At 41.4% G+C, this 18,628-nt stretch overlaps 1 long non-coding RNA gene across 1 annotated transcript; it reads right to left on the bottom strand.

Moving 5' to 3' along the window:
- Window positions 1–3,268: 3,268 nt before the first annotated feature.
- LOC141103268 (uncharacterized) lies at window positions 3,269–9,422 on the bottom strand. The gene is made up of 2 exons (XR_012235278.1): window positions 8,364–9,422; window positions 3,269–5,047 (listed from the first exon to the last, which is right to left on the bottom strand). It is a non-coding gene; the product is annotated as an uncharacterized lncRNA (long non-coding RNA).
- Between the last annotated feature and the right edge of the window lie 9,206 nt (window positions 9,423–18,628).

Consider the following 18,628-nt stretch of genomic DNA (forward strand, 5'->3'; position numbering starts at 1 on the left):
CTCCTGGTTTATGGAGGGGCTCTGCTGAGGGACATGTGATTTATGGAGGGGTTCTGCTGGGGGACTCCTGATTTATGGAGAGGCTCTCCTGGGGGACATGTGATTTATGGAGGGGCTCTGCTGGGGGACTTCTGATTTATGGAGGGGCTCTGCTGGGAGACATCTGATTTATGGATGGGGCTCTGCTGTGGGACATGTGATTTATGCAGGGGCTCTGCTGGGAGACATATGATTTATGGACGGGCTCTGCTGGGGGACATGTGATTTATGGAGGGGCTCTGCTGGGAGACCTGTGATTTATGGAGGGGCTCTGCTGGGGGACATGTGATTTATGGAGGGTTCTCTGCTGGGGGACTCCTGATTTATGGAGGGGCTCTGCTGGGGGACTCCTGGTTTATGGAGAGGCTCTGCTGGGGGACATGTGATTTATGGAGAGGTTCTGCTGGGGGACATGTGATTTATGGAGGGGCTCTGCTGGGGGGCTCCTGGTTTATGGTTGGGCCCTGCTGGGGGACTCCTGATTTATGGAGGGGCTCTGCTTGGGGACTTCTGATTTATGGAGGGGCTCTGCTGGGGGACTCCTGGTTTATGGAGGGGCTCTTTCGGAAGACATGTGATTTTATGGAGGGGTTCTGCTGGGAGACATGCGATTTATGGAGGGGCTTTGCTGGGGGACTCATGATTCATGGAGGAGCTCTGCTGGGGGACATGTGATTTATGGAGGGGCTCTGCTGGGGGACTTCTGATTTATGGAGGGGCTCTGCTGGGAGACATGTGATTTATGGAGGGGCTCCTGATTTATGGCTGGGCTCTACTGGGGGACTTCTGATTTATGGAGGGGCTCTGCTGGGAGACATCTAATTTATGGAGGGGCTCTGCTGTGGGACATGTGATTTATGGAGGGGCTCTGCTGGGGGACATGTGATTTATGGAGGGGCTCTGCTGGGGGACATGTGATTTATGGAGGGGCTCTGCTGGGGGAATCCTGATTTATGGAGGGTCTCTGCTGGGAGACATGTGATTTATGGAGGGCCTCTGCTGCGTGACATGTGATTTATGGAGGGGCTCTGTTGGGGGACATGTGATTTATGGAGGGGCTCTGTTGGGGGACATGTGATTTATGGACGGGCTCTGCTGGGGGACATGTGATTTATGAAGGGGCTCTGCTGGGAGACCTGTGATTTATGGAGGGGCTCTGCTGGGGGGACATGTGATTTATGGAGGGTTCTCTGCTGGGGGGCTCCTGATTTATGGAGGGGCTCTGCTGGGGGACTCCTGGTTTATGGAGGGGCTCTGCTGGGGGACATGTGATTTATGGAGGGGTTCTGCTGGGAGACATGCGATTTATGGAGGGGCTTTGCTGGGGGACTCATGATTCACGGAGGAGCTCTGCTGGGGGACTCCTTAATTATGGAGGGGCTCTGCTGGGAGACATGTGATTTATGGAGGGGCTCTGCTGGGAGACATGTGATTTATGGAGGGGCTCTGCTGGGAGACATGTGATTTATGGAGGGGCTCTGCTGGGAGACATGTGATTTATGGAGGGGCTCTGCTGGGGGACATGTGATTTATGGAGGGGCTCTGCTGGGGGACTTCTGATTTATGGAGGGGCTCTGCTGGGGGACCCTTACTCTGAGTTTGTGGCCTCCTTTAAAAGGGTATTTGACGTTCCCGCATGCTCCATCAAACAGAGTACGAGAACTGTTGCCGACTATGCCATTGAGTTCCGTACTCTGGCAGCAGAGGTTGCTTGGAACAATGAGGCCCTCATGGCTGCTCTTTTCATGGTCTCTCGGATTCCATCAAGGATGAGATAGCAGTCCGAGATGTATCCACTGAGCTGGAGAGCTTGATCTCGTTTGCCATCCTCATTGACTCCAGACTCAGAGAAAGACTTTCTTTTAAGGAGCGCTTGCGGACACCTCCTGTACGTTTGCCTCCAAGCTTTGCAGTCCCACCCGTGCCTCCCTCACCTCCCATGCCTCCTGGTAGTGAGTCAGTCATTGAAGCTGAACCCATGCACTTGGGCTTCATGCGTCTTTCTGTGGATGAGAGAGCCTTTAGGAGGAGGGAGAGATTATGCCTTTATTGTGGCCAGACAGGTCACTATTTGAAGTCTTGTCCTACCCATCCTGTGAACACCCGAACCTTGAGGTCCTGTCATGGACAGACCTTAGGTGGTGTTGTGTCATCCCCAGTTATCCAGAAGGATAAGCCCCTGATTTCGGTCACCCTTTCTTGGGCTAAGTCATCTATCGAGATACAGACTCTAATCGACTCTGGGGCTGCAGGCCTGTTCATTGGTGCTGCCTTTGTATCAAAGCACTCGATTCCACTGCAGCTGCATGACACTCCACTTGCCATTGAGGCTCTTGACGGGAGACCTCTACAGCCTGCCCATGTGACTCATGAGACGGTCCCATTGTCCATGGCTGTAGGGGCTAATTCCAAGTGATTTCCTCTCCCAAGTTTCCGCTGGTTATTGGTTACCCTTGGTTACAGAGGCATAACCCCTCTTTTGATTGGCTCCATGCTGAGGTTCTCTCCTGGTCACCACAATGCAGTGAAACATGCTTCCGGAGGGTAGCCAAGGTCCTGTGTACCTCTTCACTCTCCTCCCTGCCGGAAGAGTACCGTGATTTTAGCGATGTCTTTGACAAAGGTCAGGCCGGTAGTTTTCCTACACACCAGCAGTATGATTGCGCAACTGACTTTCAACCTGGTGCCACTCCCCCTCGTGGCCGGGTTTATCCTTTGTCAGTCTTGGAGGATAAAGCCATGGAGGAGTATGTTGCAGATGCACTTTCTCAGGGTTTCATCCGCAAATCCTCATCTCCTGCTGGTGCTGGTTTCTTCTTTGTGAAGAAGAGGAGCAGTGAATTGAGACCTTGTATTGATTATAGGGGTCTTAATTGTTTCATGCCTACCCGATCCCATTGATTACAGAGTTATTTGACTGCCTCAAGGGAGCAACGGTTTTCACTAAGCGTGATCTGAGAGGGGCTTACAATCTCGTGAGGATTAAGGAGGGTGACGAGTGGAAAGCTGCGTACCAGAACAGGCCATTATGAGTATCTCGTAATGCCTTTTGGCCTTTGTAACGCCCCGGCAGTTTCCAGAAATTTATTAACGATTTCCTCCGAGATTTGTTACAGTTATGTGTGGTGGTTTATTTCGATGATATCCTGTAGAAATTCGAGTTATTTACTGTATTAATAACTATATTTCAATAATTCATATTGATGAGAAAAGTTCCAAGAAAAATCTGTTAAGTTCTCGTGTAAAACCTCCAAAATTGATTTAATGATCAATTAGCAAAATGTTACAAAAACAATGTCAAAATGTAGAATACAAAAATAGATTATTCTTAAAATAAAGTTTAAATCAGATATGTCTGTGTGTATATCTTGAGATCTGTGTGTGTGTGTGTGTCTTGATGGAGAGCTGCAGTGTAAGTGTCCCTCTCCCCACAGCCTGTCTGTACTCCTTTAATTAACCCCCACCTTTTTCCATAGAGGCTGGCTTAAAAAAGGTTCGTTATAGTCCCATAGAAAAGACCGGGAAATTTGAATTACTCCTTCCTAAGGGTGGGGCTATGAACTATGTGAGAAAAGCTATCGTTTAAGAATCATTTAACTTACAATATATACATTTCCTTTAAACATATAAAATCCTACATATCAGTATACATACATTTAAAATGCAGTGTTCTTATTAATATCCTAATCAAGAAATATAATAATGTAAAGAAACAGCTTATTCTTAACATACTAGAACTTTGTGTCTTTGTAAAAGATTGTAACTTTATCTCTTACGATGGGGGAGGTGAAATGGTCTACACTTAATTGTATCCATATGTGAGATGAATCTCTCCCAAGAAATGCATACTAAGCCTAAACCAGCATAAACTTTCATGAATATAAAAACCTATATAACTTCACCTTTTCCATAAACAGAAGATATATATATTTATATATATAATTCAATTATCACAAGAACTCAACCATTCATAAATTCTGATATTCTAACATTTCCCTCTCAAAATGATTGATTAACCAATCTTATCATTTTAAATCTAAATAAATCTGAATCTAACTCTAAATCCATTTATACCTCAAACGCATCACATTCGTATTCATTCATCCTCAAAGAACTTAAGATAATTGACGTAAATATATATTTTCAAATTTGATTCTATATAAGGAAAAGTGAATTCATAACCCTTCATCTTCATATACCATAAAAAATATTTTCACCCTTATTATTTTCTTTTTCTTTTACCAAATAAATCAATCCCCTTAATTTCATGATTCATAAATGTAACATTGTTGTACAATACTTTGAAATATAGATATCACTTCAGAAATTTGTTTCATATTTTTCCTCCAAATTGTGTTTAACATAAATCTATAATCCATAAAACCTTTCTAATAACCTTGTCAAAATTAAACATAAAATATTTTCTTAACTTCAATTTGTTCATATAAGTGAGATGATTTCAAAACTAAATACATATTACAATGTAAAGTTAATCCTATCTTGTTTATGTACCTTTAAGAAAAATGTACTCTGTCTTAATTAACACCAGATGTTCCCTCTAACTAGAATGACTCTATTGTAGGGATGTTTAACCCTTTCAACTCTGAAAATACACTATATATGAGTGTAAAAAATGATGTGTAAAAAATATCTCATCTTGATATAATAAACATGTCCTGTCACAAAAAAATGATATATACAAACTGCAATATATCTGATGGATAAATGATTTCATCAGTAGTCAAAAAAACTAAAAAGTCCATTGTTTTTAGAATGTCCTCTCTTATCAGAGGTTCTCGAGAATTTTTCTTCTTCTTCTTCTTCCTGCACTCTGTAAAGTTGGAAAAACTTTATTGAACATTAAAATGACAACAATAATTATAACGAATGAATCTCTTCTGTCAATTCTTCTCCCAGAACTGATATTCTTAAACTTCAAGATTTTGTTCCCATCTGGAAGGTCTAGAAATATTAAATTTCTTTCTTTTGGTGACTTACAAGTCAGATCCTTAAAAAGAATGCAGTATCATTATTGAGAATTTAAATACATGCAAAATATACCTTCATTTACTTATTCATTTTACATACCAAAATTCTAATATTTTATTATGACATACAAACCATATTTTAATAATAACTTTTCTAATTACCTTACTTTGCTCTATTTTTCTTAAAATGACCTAAATTCTAATTTATTATTCTGTGTATTTAAACGACAGGACGCAATTTCTCTTTTTTTAGTCATAATAGAAAATCTTGTTTTCATAAACAGAGAAAATTGAGTACTGTCCGTGATACTTTTTTTATTTGCACTAACATACAATTTTTCATAAACCAAATAAAAGATTTTAAATTACCCCAGAAGACAAAAGCGAATTGTTTATCCATTCACTTCTCCTCTATAATGTTTCAGAGTAATGCGTGCTGTACTGTACTTCTAACATTTTCAATTCAGCATTTTCTGTAGAATTTTTGCTGAATAGTATAACCATTCTTTGAGTAACACCTAGAAAGACCTGTTGAACAATTCTTAATATTATTGACAAATCCTGTCTCAAAGCATCTCTCAGCACTTGTTCTAACAATCCCATTTATAGGCTTTCTGAATAAATTTAGCTGAGAATGTTCTGTTATCACATCTACCTCTATGGGTTTAGATTTTAAAGTTTTAAAAAATGGGCAATATTTGTCATATAATTCTCCTGAATGAATTCTCTTAAAAAGAATTTTTAATGACAGATCAGGTGTCCGTAATATGATCATCCTAGATCTCACAATCTTTTCTGTTACTTTGACTGCAAAATAAACACTTAATTGCTTCATATTTGTGTCAAAAGTCTTTTCTATATTTGTCAAACCTCTGGAGAAAAAACCTATTATTTTCGGTTCACCATCTTTTACCTGAAATAAAATTACTGAGATGGAATTCTCAGATACCTTAGTAGACAATAAAACAGGCATAGATATTCCAATTTCGATTGTATGCAATGAAACAGCATTCTGCAAATCTTTTTTCAACATTTCAAAAACATCTGTATGGGTTTGAGACCATTGACCAAACACAACATCTTTTTGTTTCAGGAAATCAAATAATGGTTTAACTTTATCATCGTATTCCTGTAAAAACTCTTTGCAAGAATTTACCTCACTCAAAAATTGATATAATGCCTTGTAAGATGTTGGAACTGGAATAGCAGAAATGTTTCTAACTTTTTCCTGTGATAACTTTCTCTGTCCATGACTAATTTGCATATGAAGAAAATTAACTTTATCTTTCATTAACTGAACTGACTCTGTGTTCAATTTCAATCCTGCTGTTTGTAACAGAGTAAATAACTCTGTCAACAGAGTGACATGTTCCTCTGTATTTTGGGTAGACAACAAAATTTTGTCCACATGTTGGAAAATACATTTTGGTCTAGAAAATTTTGATAAAACTTTCTCCAAGCACTTGTGCACTATTCCGTCACTGATTTCCATTTCTGGAATTATTCTAGTGAAGGCATAAGTTTCTTTATTGAAACTGAAGGCAAGTTTATAATGACAGCTGTTTGTTACTGGTACTGAAAAATGACTATTGGAAATTTCCAGTACTGAAAATACTTTGGCCTTGGCATCCATTTGTGACATTAAATTTAAATTAGGAACAATAGGTTTGTTATTTGTAATGCATTTATTCAGTGATCTTAAATCAACTGATAAAGAATACGAATCATCAGCATTCTTGATAGGCCAAATACAATTATTTACCACTGATTGTGCCTTCTTTAATATTCCTTGTTGTAAAAATGATTGTACAATGTCAGAAACTGGACCTATTGATTCTTGTGGCAACTTATTTTGAATTTGGGGTTCAGGGTCTCGTCCCTCAATTTCTATCTCAATATCTTTAAACAAACCTGTATCCATTTTGTTCTGACTCCAAAGACTTTTATGTGCTCTTACCGATTGTTCCAATTCGAGATTGGTTCCTGTGTGTGGCCAATTAAGATCTGAAGAAATGTCAGCGACTGCTGTACAAATACTTCCAACATTATTGTACATATTAACCTAGATTTGGGCCTAGATGAATCTTTCCATATAGTAGAATTACTTAAATCAATAACCCAATCTAATTTACTAATCACATCCATGCCTAAAATATTCTCTGTATTTTGGCAACACCAGATGTCCATTTTAGCTTTTAAAATTCCCAGAATCTCGAAATTCACACAAGAAACTTTAGCTGCAACTGTATTTCCTTTTCCATTGAAACCAATTAAATTACATTTTGGAGAATCAATATTCACATGTAATTTGTTTTTAGTTAAACTGAGTTTAGATCCTAAATCTATTAACCATTTAGTATTCTTGCCATTTAATAAACCATGTAACCATGGCCTTCCACTTTCATCTAATAAAAGTGAAGTCACATATTTTAATGTTGGAGATGACTCAGAACCTTTTTTCCTAAATCCTGATGATGATGGAAGTAATCATTGTTTTTCATATTGATTGAACTGTCATTAACAATCAATGTACTGATCTGTTTGACTTCTAAAGCATAAGGCAAATCAGTCAAACTATTGTTTGAAGAAGAAAGAATATATTGCTCAGAAATATGTTCTGTATTTTCTACTTTCAAAGTTTTCCTTTGTGTAGTATGTAGGGAAGTATTTCCTGTCTGCTCTGAAACTTTAGTTCTGCCTGTGACATGTATCTCACCATCTCTGGGTGTGGCCTTACACGTGGCACTCTGAACGCCAGTTTGCTTTTCTTTATCTAAACGGCGTCTGCATTCAGCAGCTTTATTCAGTATTTTTGTTTTAAGCAAAACTTCATGTTCCTGGTCATCAACCTTGAAAAACCGCATATATTGTACAAAAGGCTTCTGCATAGAATCTGCAGTAACATTCATAGAGTCTGCATTAACATTAATCTCTAAACTCTTGCTTGACTCTGCTTTAAACTTTACATTATTCTGTAACTCAGACAACTGAATATCCTTTATTTGAATTGCACTCTGCAAATCATCTATCCTTTCAGTCAAAATCTGACAATTAGTACATAAACTATTGTCCTTTGTTTCCTCTTTTGTACCAACTACATTGCTTTCAGAAACTCCTGATATCATTGTATCATAAACTTTAATTAACTTAATCAAATTCCTAACCTGTTTGCTGAATTTCTTAAATGTAAATTTTTACTTTGGTATTTTCTTATTAGCCTGTAAGCATTCATTGAACATGTAACACCATAATTCATCATCTTTAACAAACTTTGACAAATTTTTAAATTCTAAATCACTCTCACTGGATAATTCATGAATTAAATCCATAACTTACCAATGTAAGACGGCTTCCTTCATGTAACACGCGTTCCCTCTCTTGGCGGGAAATTACATCATCAAGAAACAGATTTTTCTTGCACGTGCGCAAACGTCTCACCAATTCTAATGTTTCTTTTCCTTCCAAGCTCAATTCAATGATGCCGAAAATTAGCTTTTTCGATTTCTCCTGAAAGCTTGTCTGAATAATCACTGTTTTTGCTGATATTCCCTCTCGACAAGCGGAAGGAGAAATTATTGAAAAAAATTCGATATTCGGACAAAAAGAATCTGGCAAAAGGCTTGCCACTGTAGAAATCGAGTTATTTACTGTATTAATAACTATATTTCAATAATTCATATTGATGAGAAAAGTTCCAAGAAAAATCTGTTAAGTTCTCGTGTAAAACCTCCAAAATTGATTTAATGATCAATTAGCAAAATGTTACAAAAACAATGTCAAAATGTAGAATACAAAAATAGATTATTCTTAAAATAAAGTTTAAATCAGATATGTCTGTGTGTATATCTTGAGATCTGTGTGTGTGTGTCTTGATGGAGAGCTGCAGTGTAAGTGTCCCTCTCCCCACAGCCTGTCTGTACTCCTTTAATTAACCCCCACCTTTTTCCATAGAGGCTGGCTTAAAAAAGGTTCGTTATAGTCCCATAGAAAAGACCGGGAAATTTGAATTACTCCTTCCAACATTCCTAAGGGTGGGGCTATGAACTATGTGAGAAAAGCTATCGTTTAAGAATCATTTAACTTACAATATATACATTTCCTTTAAACATATAAAATCCTACATATCAGTATACATATATTTAAAATGCAGTGTTCTTATTAATATCCTAATCAAGAAATATAATAATGTAAAGAAACAGCTTATTCTTAACATACTAGAACTTTGTGTCTTTGTAAAAGATTGTAACTTTATCTCTTACGATGGGGGAGGTGAAATGGTCTACACTAAATTGTATCCATATGTGAGATGAATCTCTCCCAAGAAATGCATACTAAGCCTAAACCAGCATAAACTTTCATGAGTATAAAAACCTATATAACTTCACCTTTTCCATACACAGAAGATATATATATTTATATATATATATATTTATATATATAATTCAATTATCACAAGAACTCAACCATTAATAAATTCTGATATTCTAACATATCCTCATATTTTCCAAGTCCCTGGAGAGCCACCACACAGATGTCTGTCATGTGCTTTAGAAATTAAGAGAGAACAATCTCTATTGTAAACTGGAGAAGTGTGAGTTCCATCAGGAACAGGTTAAATTCCTGGGCTATGTCATTTCCACTGCTGGTTTTTTCAATGGACCCAGAGAAACTTTCGGCAGTCCTACAGTGGCCTTGACCCTTGGGGTTACGTCCTCTGTTATCGGAAGTTTATTCGTAACTTCTTGTCTCTGGTCAAGCCCCTGACCGATTTGACCAGAAAGAACGGTAATCCAAAGAGTTGGTCTCCGGAGTCCATTAGGGCCTTTGAAAGTCTCAAGGCTGCCTTTGTTTCTGTTCCTGTGTTGGCACATCCTGATCCTACGTTACCTTTTATCCTTGAGGTTGATTCTTCTGATACTGGTGTTGGTGCCCTTCTGTCTCAACGTCCTACCTCTTGAGAGTGCTATGCATCCTTGTGGCTACTTTTCTAAGAAATTGTCACCTGCCGTGTGCAATTACGAGATTGGTGATAGAGAGCTGTTGGCAATCATTTTAGCCCTGAAAGAATGAAGCTGTTGTCTCCATTCTTTCAGGGCTAAAATGATTGCCATCTCCTCGAAGGTACCACTGTGTCGGTTCTCATTTTTTCTCACATTCTTTTCTGAGGCTAAACGCATCTCTCACAGAAGGGCGCGATGGGCTCTTTTCTTGTCAAGTTTCAATTACATTGTCTCATTCTTACCCGGTACTAAGAATGTAAGGGCTGACGCCTTGTCACGACAATTTTCCTTCACTTCCAAGTTGGAGTCGGTTCCGGTTCCTATGATTCCTCCTGATCGTATTCTGGCTACGGTTCACACCAGTCTTACTTCTCCTTTGGGTGACAAAATTCTTACTGCTCAGGTCGATGCTCCTCCTGAGAAACCTTGTGACCACTGCTTTGTCCCAGAGTATCCCAGAGTGTCTCCGTACTACTGTCCTCCCAAGGCAGCTGGCCACCCTGGTAAGAATCAACTCGTTTGGGCCATTTCCCAACAATTCTGGTGGCCTAGTCTACGTGCTGATGTAACTGCCTTCCTAGCTGCCTGTTCCGTGTGTGCTCAAATTAAGACTCCAGGACACCTTCCAGTGGGCCTCCTACAACCCTTACCCAATGGAGAAAGGCCCAGGACCCACCTGTCTATGGATTTCATTGTGGAGTTGCCCAACTCCCATGGCAACACAGTAATCCTTATGGTGGTTGACCGGTTCTCAAAGATGTGTCATTGTATTCTATTCAAGAAGTTGCCCTGGGGCGTGGCTTGGATGTTCATGTGAGAGGAAGTGTCTCACACTAGCTCCTGACCTACAGAATCCTGTTGTGAGCCCTATACATCGCAGAAATAGACCGGATACTTCGCTCCCGGTGTGGAGCCACTATTACAGTGATGCCCGGTCGCCACATTAACAAAGCAGGGATGCCCAAGAAGGAAGGGAGCCTCCTCGCCGACGGAGCAGTCCATAATGGCGGACCCCTGCTCCAGCAGCGTGCAGGGAGAGATTCCTACGATTCGGCTAAACTCGGCCAATATGCCCATGAGACGGCCCCAAGTCTGTGCAGCAAACTTTGCCGTCCTGCACAGCTAAAACAGCCAAAAACGGACCCTCTGTGAAGCCTCCACATGACATGCAACATGTGCCTGGGAAAATGGTGCCGCATACCTCCAGGAACACAGTGAGTAATCCATCCTCCCCTCTCCCTGCCCATGACACTGCTGGCCCCACAGATATGGAAAGTAGAGAGCCCTCACTACAGGACATTCTAACAGCAGTTCATGCCTATAGCTCTTCAATCACGGATTTATCAACTGAAGTTAAAAGCATGAAGGAGGGCTTGCTGCATATTAGACAAGACATGCAGGAAATCAAGGAGAGGGCCACTGCCTTAGAGGGACGAGTGAGCTCTATTGAGGATGAATTACCCCCCTAACCCAAGAAATACACATAACATCCACTAAGGCTGATGAAACAGCAGCTAGAATTGAGGACATGGAAAACAGACTGAGAAGGTCAAACATCTGTATAGTCAGAATGCCTGAGAAATCCGAAGGGAAACACCCTGCTGAGTTTATTGAAACATGGTTAGCAGACACCTTTGGAAAGAATAATCTCACACCATTTTTCTCAGTAGAAAGGGCACACAGGGTGCCTTCCCGGCCACCGCCACCAGAGGGCAATCACAGACCATTCCTACTGAAACTCCTGCATTACAAAGATAGAGACATTATACTACGCCTAGCCAGGCAGAAAGCTGATATGGACATACAAGGTTCCAAAGTCTCGATATATCCAGATTTTTTGGCTGCTATCCAAAAACAGTGGGCAAAATTCACAGAAGTGAAAAAGAGAATGCGTGCAATCCCACTAATCTACCTCATGCTGTACCCAGCCAAACTACGCGTGGTAGCGAATGGATCAGTACATTTCTTTGAAACCCCAAACATGGCTGCCAACTTGCTCGTCCGTCATGAAAGTCAACTGCGAGGAGCTGACCGAGGACATGCACCAGACTGAAAATGTGACGTAACCAGCACTACATGAATCCTATTGCTCACCTTACTAGTTAAGGAGCTCTTAGAGAGACACAAATGATTTACATTGTCACCACTCAGCACCTATCACTATACCTTGTGCTTTGACTTTAAACACTGGGTCCCGGCCCTCGTTATTACCCCTCCAGTAGCCCTGTGAGGCACCCACGAAAATTCAATGGTGGGACTACCTAAGTTTATGATTGCTAAACTTATCGTTGTCATTGACAGACTGTTTTTTACTTTTTAAAAATTTTTTTTTGTTTCTCAGCCCTGGTTGGGTGGGCTGCATCTCTGCAGGTGCCTATACTATGTAACTTTGTGCTACATCTCTATCACTCGGATTAAATTGCCTGAGATTACAGACGATCAACACTGTCTACATCCTACTTGCTCAGGTAACCTTTGGGAGTGGGCACAGTGGTTCGCTTCTCAGGAACTGGATCCTGAGAAGATCCTGAGCGCCAATCTCTACATCCCTCACATGCTAATGGGTAAGCGGATGGACACAATTCTATCCTGGAATATTAGGGGCTTATGTGACCCTACAAAGAGGACTGCTTTATTTACTTTTATTTCACAACAGGACCCCGCCATCATATGTTTGCAAGAGTCCCACCTTACCAGCGATTCCACTCACTTACTACGCATGTCCAAATACCCTGTGCAGTACCATTCTGTGCATACCAAATACTCCAGAGGAGTCAGTATTCTGTTTGCCAGGACTGCTGCGTTCACTAAAAAGGATTCACAAATAGACTCTGAAGGCAGATTTATTTTTCTTATGGGTGTGTGGGAATCTCAAGCTTGTGTTATTGCTAATATATATGTGCCTCCAACCTTTACATCGACGGTACTACAATGTTTGGCTAGATTCTTAGCTAAACACCCTCAAATCCTGGTATATGTCCTAGGTGACTTTAATAGTGCAATGGATATTTCCCTTGACGTGCATAAAAAATACTGTCCTCAGGGCCCTAGGGTATGTACTCCTTTAGCCAGGTTTATGAGTGAGATCGGGCTGGTGGACCTGTGGAGGTGTAAATTTCCCCTGCAGGCCCAGTACTTCTGTCATTCACCGACGCATTCTGGATTGTCTCTTATAGATTTTGCACTAGGGAATGACCTAACATACCATTATGACCCGACAGTAACATATCTGGCTAGGGGGTTGTCTGACCACTCTCCGGTGCAGCTTAGCTTGAATTTTCATAAAAGCTGAAACCCTTTTGCTGCAGCTCTTCACTGATACAGATAACATGCAGATGCATATCAAATATTTTCTCGAAACCAATAAACCTTCGGCTGCCCTGGGGGTGGTGTGGGACACTCTTAAAGCATTTGTCCGGGGTATGTGCTTAAAAGGAATTAATACCATTAAAACAAGGAGCAGACAGTGGGCAAGAGATGCCAGTCAGGCGGTGGAGAAAGCAGAGGAACTGTTCCTGCGATCTCCCACGCCTGAACATGAGCGGCAATGGCTGACAACAAAAGATTTTTCACCTCCCAAACATATTTTGAGGAGGGGGAAAAAACTAGCCACATGCTAGCCAGATCACAACAACCACCTCAAGTGATTCACAACATCATCATCACTGACTGTCACAGATACACCGTCCATATTGAAGGAGTTCTCCTTCTATCATGACTTATACTCCTCAAAGGTGTCTTACCCTGCCGATGAACTGACACAATTCCTGGATTCTATCACTCTACCCCAGCTTCAGGAAGCGGATAGGCAGCTCTTAAATGCTCCTCTTACAATTGAAGAACTGCAACTCGCAGTAGCCTCATTCCCAAACTCAAAGGCCCCAGGTAATGATGGACTACCCATAGAACTATACAAAAAATTTGAAGGAATACTCCTACCGGAGCTACTCCATACACAAACAGAGGCGTTTAACTCAGATTCCTTGCCGAGATTCATGTATGAAGCAGTAGTGGTAGTTATTTTAAAACCTGGGAAAAAACCTGATAAACCTGAGTCCTACAGACCTATCTCATTGCTAAATACAAATTTAAAAATCCTTACCAAAGTCATTGCCATGAGACTCTCAAAGGTGGTGACTAAATTAGTTCACCCGGACCAGTCCGGCTTCATACCAAATGGATCCACGGCAAACAATCTCCAGCACCTTTATCTCAATATGCAAATACCCACTGATAATCAGGGACAAAGAGCTATCCTCTCACTAGATGCCGCTAAGGCGTTTGATAGCGTTGAATGGGAATACCTATGGAAAATATTAGAAAAACTTAATCTGGGAGATAATATAATTTCTTGGATCAAATTATTGTACAAGGCCCCTAAAGCTTGCATTAGGATAAATAACACCTTGTTTCCTTCCTTTGACTTACGCAGAGGAACCAGACAAGGATGTCCCCTCTCTCCATTACTCTTCGCCCTAGCCATAGAACCTCTGGCATCGGCCATAAGAGGGAACCCAGAAATAATAGGATTTAGACGGGGTGAAATAGAGGGCAAACTGGCACTTTATGCCGATGATGCACTTCTATTTCTGGGTGACACTTCTACTTCCCTGATAAAACTCATGGAATTGATACACACATTTGGAACCTTCTCCGGGTTTAAAATAAATTGGGACAAATCCACACCTCAGATTGCTGAGCAGATCAAAGAAGGTGATAAGTTCAAATATCTAGGTATAATTATACACCCTAACCTAGACCAATATATTAAGATTAATATAGACCCACTACTTAAACAATTTCAGGAAAAAAAAACACCAGCTGGATTAAGTTGCCGCTTTCCTTAGTCGTCAGATGCAACTTGATAAAGATGATCTGGAATCCGCAGATACTGTATGCACTCCACAATGCCCCTATCTGGATCCCTATCCATATATTTAAAAGAGGTAACACCATCTATCGTACATTGATATGGAGTAAACAGGTTCCAAGAATTAAATTGGAGACCTTACAGGAGGCAAAAGATTGGGGGGGGACTGGCGGTGCCAAATACATTTTTTACTTTATGGCGGCTCAGCTACAACATTTAACGGGCTGGCTCTGCCTTGAACCCTCCGGCCCCATTCGAAATATCGTGTGCACCCAGGTATCGGGTGATGGACTTGTGGAGTGCATAGAGGCAGGTGAACTGGGAGCACTGATTCAATACCCCACACTACTGCTTATAGATAAAGTATGGAACAAAACCAAACAACACTTGCAGTACACTGGTTACACAAATTGATCACGTATTTGGAATAACAGAAATTACCCAGAATTTAACTAACTACAAAACTTCTCCAATTGGTCAACAAACGGAGTAAAATATATCCCACAATTATATTGTGGGGGTATTCTTCGTGACTTCCAATCACTTCGCGCAGAATTTAACTCCTCTGCGTATCACCTGCAGTCTAATGGGGCCGCAGAACGAGCCAATCAGTCCTTGGAGCAATTCCTACGTTGTTATATTTATGACCGTCACAACAACTGGTCAGACCTATTACCATGGGCAGAGTTTGCTCACAACAGTGCCTTGAATTCTGCTTCCCGATTGTCTCAGTTTATGGCGAATTATGGTTTCCAACCTTCCATGTTGCCTGACTTGTTTGTTCCGCAGAGTATTCTTGGGCTAGAGGAGCATCTCAGTGGTCTTCGTTCCACTTGGGCACAAGTCCAGGAGGCTTTGCGTCATGCTAATAAATAGGTACAGACTCCATGCTGACCGCAGACGCCTGCCTGCACCTTCCTACTAGATTGGAGACAGGGTCCGGCTGTCATCTTGCAACCTTCGACTTCGTGTTCCCTCACTGAAGTTCGTACTTCTGGTTTATTGGGCCTTTCTGTATCCTTTGTAGGATTAACCCAGTGGCTTACGCATTGGACCTTCCTCCTAGTATGCGCATCTCTAATGTGTTTCATGTCTCCTTATTGAAACCGTTGGTCTGCAACCGCTTTACCACCTCGGTGCCACGTCCTCACCCTATACAGTTTGAGAACCATGAGGAGTATGAGGTACAATCCATTGTTGACTCCTGTAGGTTCTGTGGGCGCATACAGTACCTGGTGCATTGCAAGGGTATGGTCCAGAGGAACGCTCCTGGGTCTCATCCTTGGACGTACATGCTCCTGCCCTCCTCCGTGATTTCCATAGATGTTTTCCCCTCAAGCCTGGTGGTCCTCCGAGGGTGAGGGGTCATTGAGGAGGGGGGTACTGTCAGGGCTGGCTCAGCCCTTCCTTCTCTGAGCTGGTCGCTCAGCTGTCCGCTAATTGCAGGCTCTCATCACTCTCCACAGTTAACCAGCTGTTGTGGATCTGCTTGTCAGCCCCGCCTACTTAAAGATCTCCAGCTCACTTCATTCCTGCCTTCGCCTTGGTCACATCACAAGAAACCATCTGTGTTCCTGTTTTAAAGACTGGCTTTGCTGACATCCCTTCTGGCTCCTTATCTTGCTTGCTGTTCCTCTGCTTGGATCCCTGACTTCTGGCCTGGCTGCTGAACTCTGATCTGGTTACTGAACTCTGGCTTGGCTGATTACCCGATCCAGTTACTGGACTCTATTTACCTTTTTATTTTTATTAATAAACAAGTGTGATTTTACTGTACTTCTGTCTCGGTCTGGTTCATGGTTTCTCACAGCTCACTAATAAGTTTTCCAACATTTCTATGTTGTATAGAATAAGTAGAAATAAAGGGGACAGAAGGTACCCTATTCCTGTTAGGTGTTCTTTCCCTGAGCAGGTCACTCCTCTCAAATAACGACACCTCCTCCAAGGTGTTTTTAAGGGAGGTGTCTGAGTAACATTTTTCTATAAAACATTTAGTCAGAATCTCAGCCTGAAGCAAAAACTCTGTATTATCCAAGCAATTTCGCTTCAGACTTGAAAATTCCCCATAGTCATTTACCACTGCTACTTTTTTTAAGAGCACTGATCGTAATTCCTACATCCCTACAGATAGCTGCCACCATGAGGCCTGGCTTAGATCAGTGCCGAAGAGCCAATACATACGCCTGAACCGAAATTGCTTGGATAATAGAGAGTTTTTGCTTCAGGCTGAGATTCTGACCAAACGTTTTATAGAAAAAAGTTACTCCCCTTAAAACACCTTGGAGGAGTTGTCGTTGCTTGAGAGGAGTGACCTGCTCAGGGAAGGAACACCTAACAGGGATAGGGTACCTTCTGTCCCCTTTATTACTACTTATTCTATACAACATAGAAATGTTGGAAAACTTATTAGAAAACACTGGCATATTCTTACCAATGACCAGACTTTGAGCAGTGTCCTTCCCGCCAAGTCACAGGTGATCTACAAGGGAGCTCCTTCCCTCAGAGGTAGAGGGGCCCCTAATGTGCTTGATTTCCCCCCCCATTAAGAGGGTTTTTTTTCAAGAATCTGACTGGGTTCTATCAATGCAGGAGGTGTGGGGTGTGCTCCCTAAGTGGAAGTTCACATAGGAGAGCTCATAAATTTATATCTACTAGCACTTTGGCAGAATTTGAGATCAAGCCATTCATCACATGCTCGACCAAGGGGGTTGTTTACCTGCTCCAATGTCCTTGTGGACTACAGTATGTAGGCAGGACTAAATGCCCCCTTTCTGTCAGACTGAATGAGCATGTGACGAATATTAAAAATGGCTTTCTTAAGCATCCAGTCGCTACACACTGCTTAGAAGTTCACAACAAAAATCCTGCCAAGACCATCTTTTTGGGGATTGACAAGTACACCCCCCATTGGAGGGGTGGGTCCTTGGTGCGTGGTATTTCGAAGTTGGAGATGGCGTGCATACACAAAATAAAATGCTATACCTCTTTTGGCTTATATGGGGAGGTTGATCTAAATGCATCTATTGATAATTCATAAGCCAAGTTATCTTGTTTATGATGTGAACCCTTAGTGGCCACACCTGCAATTTTTGTTTTTTTGGGTATTGTTTACTGTCATTAATTGATGTCATCTGACCATTTTTGACTGTTGGAGGTCATTTTGGTCCCCATTAATCTTTTTAGCCTGTGATTTCGATATCACTGAGTTTTATGTGACATCTAGCTTAATCTGGTCTTTTAGTACTGTACTTTTAGTACTGTCTCTAAAGTCACTAAACTTCTTTCTTATGCCCACCTAACCTCCTGCCCCCTGGACCCTATTCCTTCTCAAATACTATGGTCACCATCTGACTCAATCCTACACTCCTTAACTCATATCTTCAACCTCTCACTCTCTACTGGCATCTTCCCCAACCCTCTAAAACATGCGCTAGTCACTCCCATACCAAAAAAGGCCTCAGACCCCACCAATCTTAACAACCTAAGACCCATCTCTTTACTCCCTTTTGCGACCACCTCATTGTGAATAACCTTTTGATCTCCTTCAGTCTGGATTTCGCCCACAGTACTCCACAGAAACTGCCCTCCTAAAACTCACAAACGACTTACTAACAGCCAAAAACAATGGTCATTATTCCATACTCTTATTCTTGGACCTTTCTGCTGCCTTTGATACAGTTGACCTCCCCCTCCTCCTCAATAAACTCAATTTGCTTGGTCCCCATGGCTGC

The sequence above is a fragment of the Aquarana catesbeiana genome, linkage group LG07 (genome assembly GCF_042186555.1).
Source record: "Aquarana catesbeiana isolate 2022-GZ linkage group LG07, ASM4218655v1, whole genome shotgun sequence".
Classification (NCBI taxonomy): Eukaryota; Metazoa; Chordata; class Amphibia; order Anura; family Ranidae; genus Aquarana; species Aquarana catesbeiana.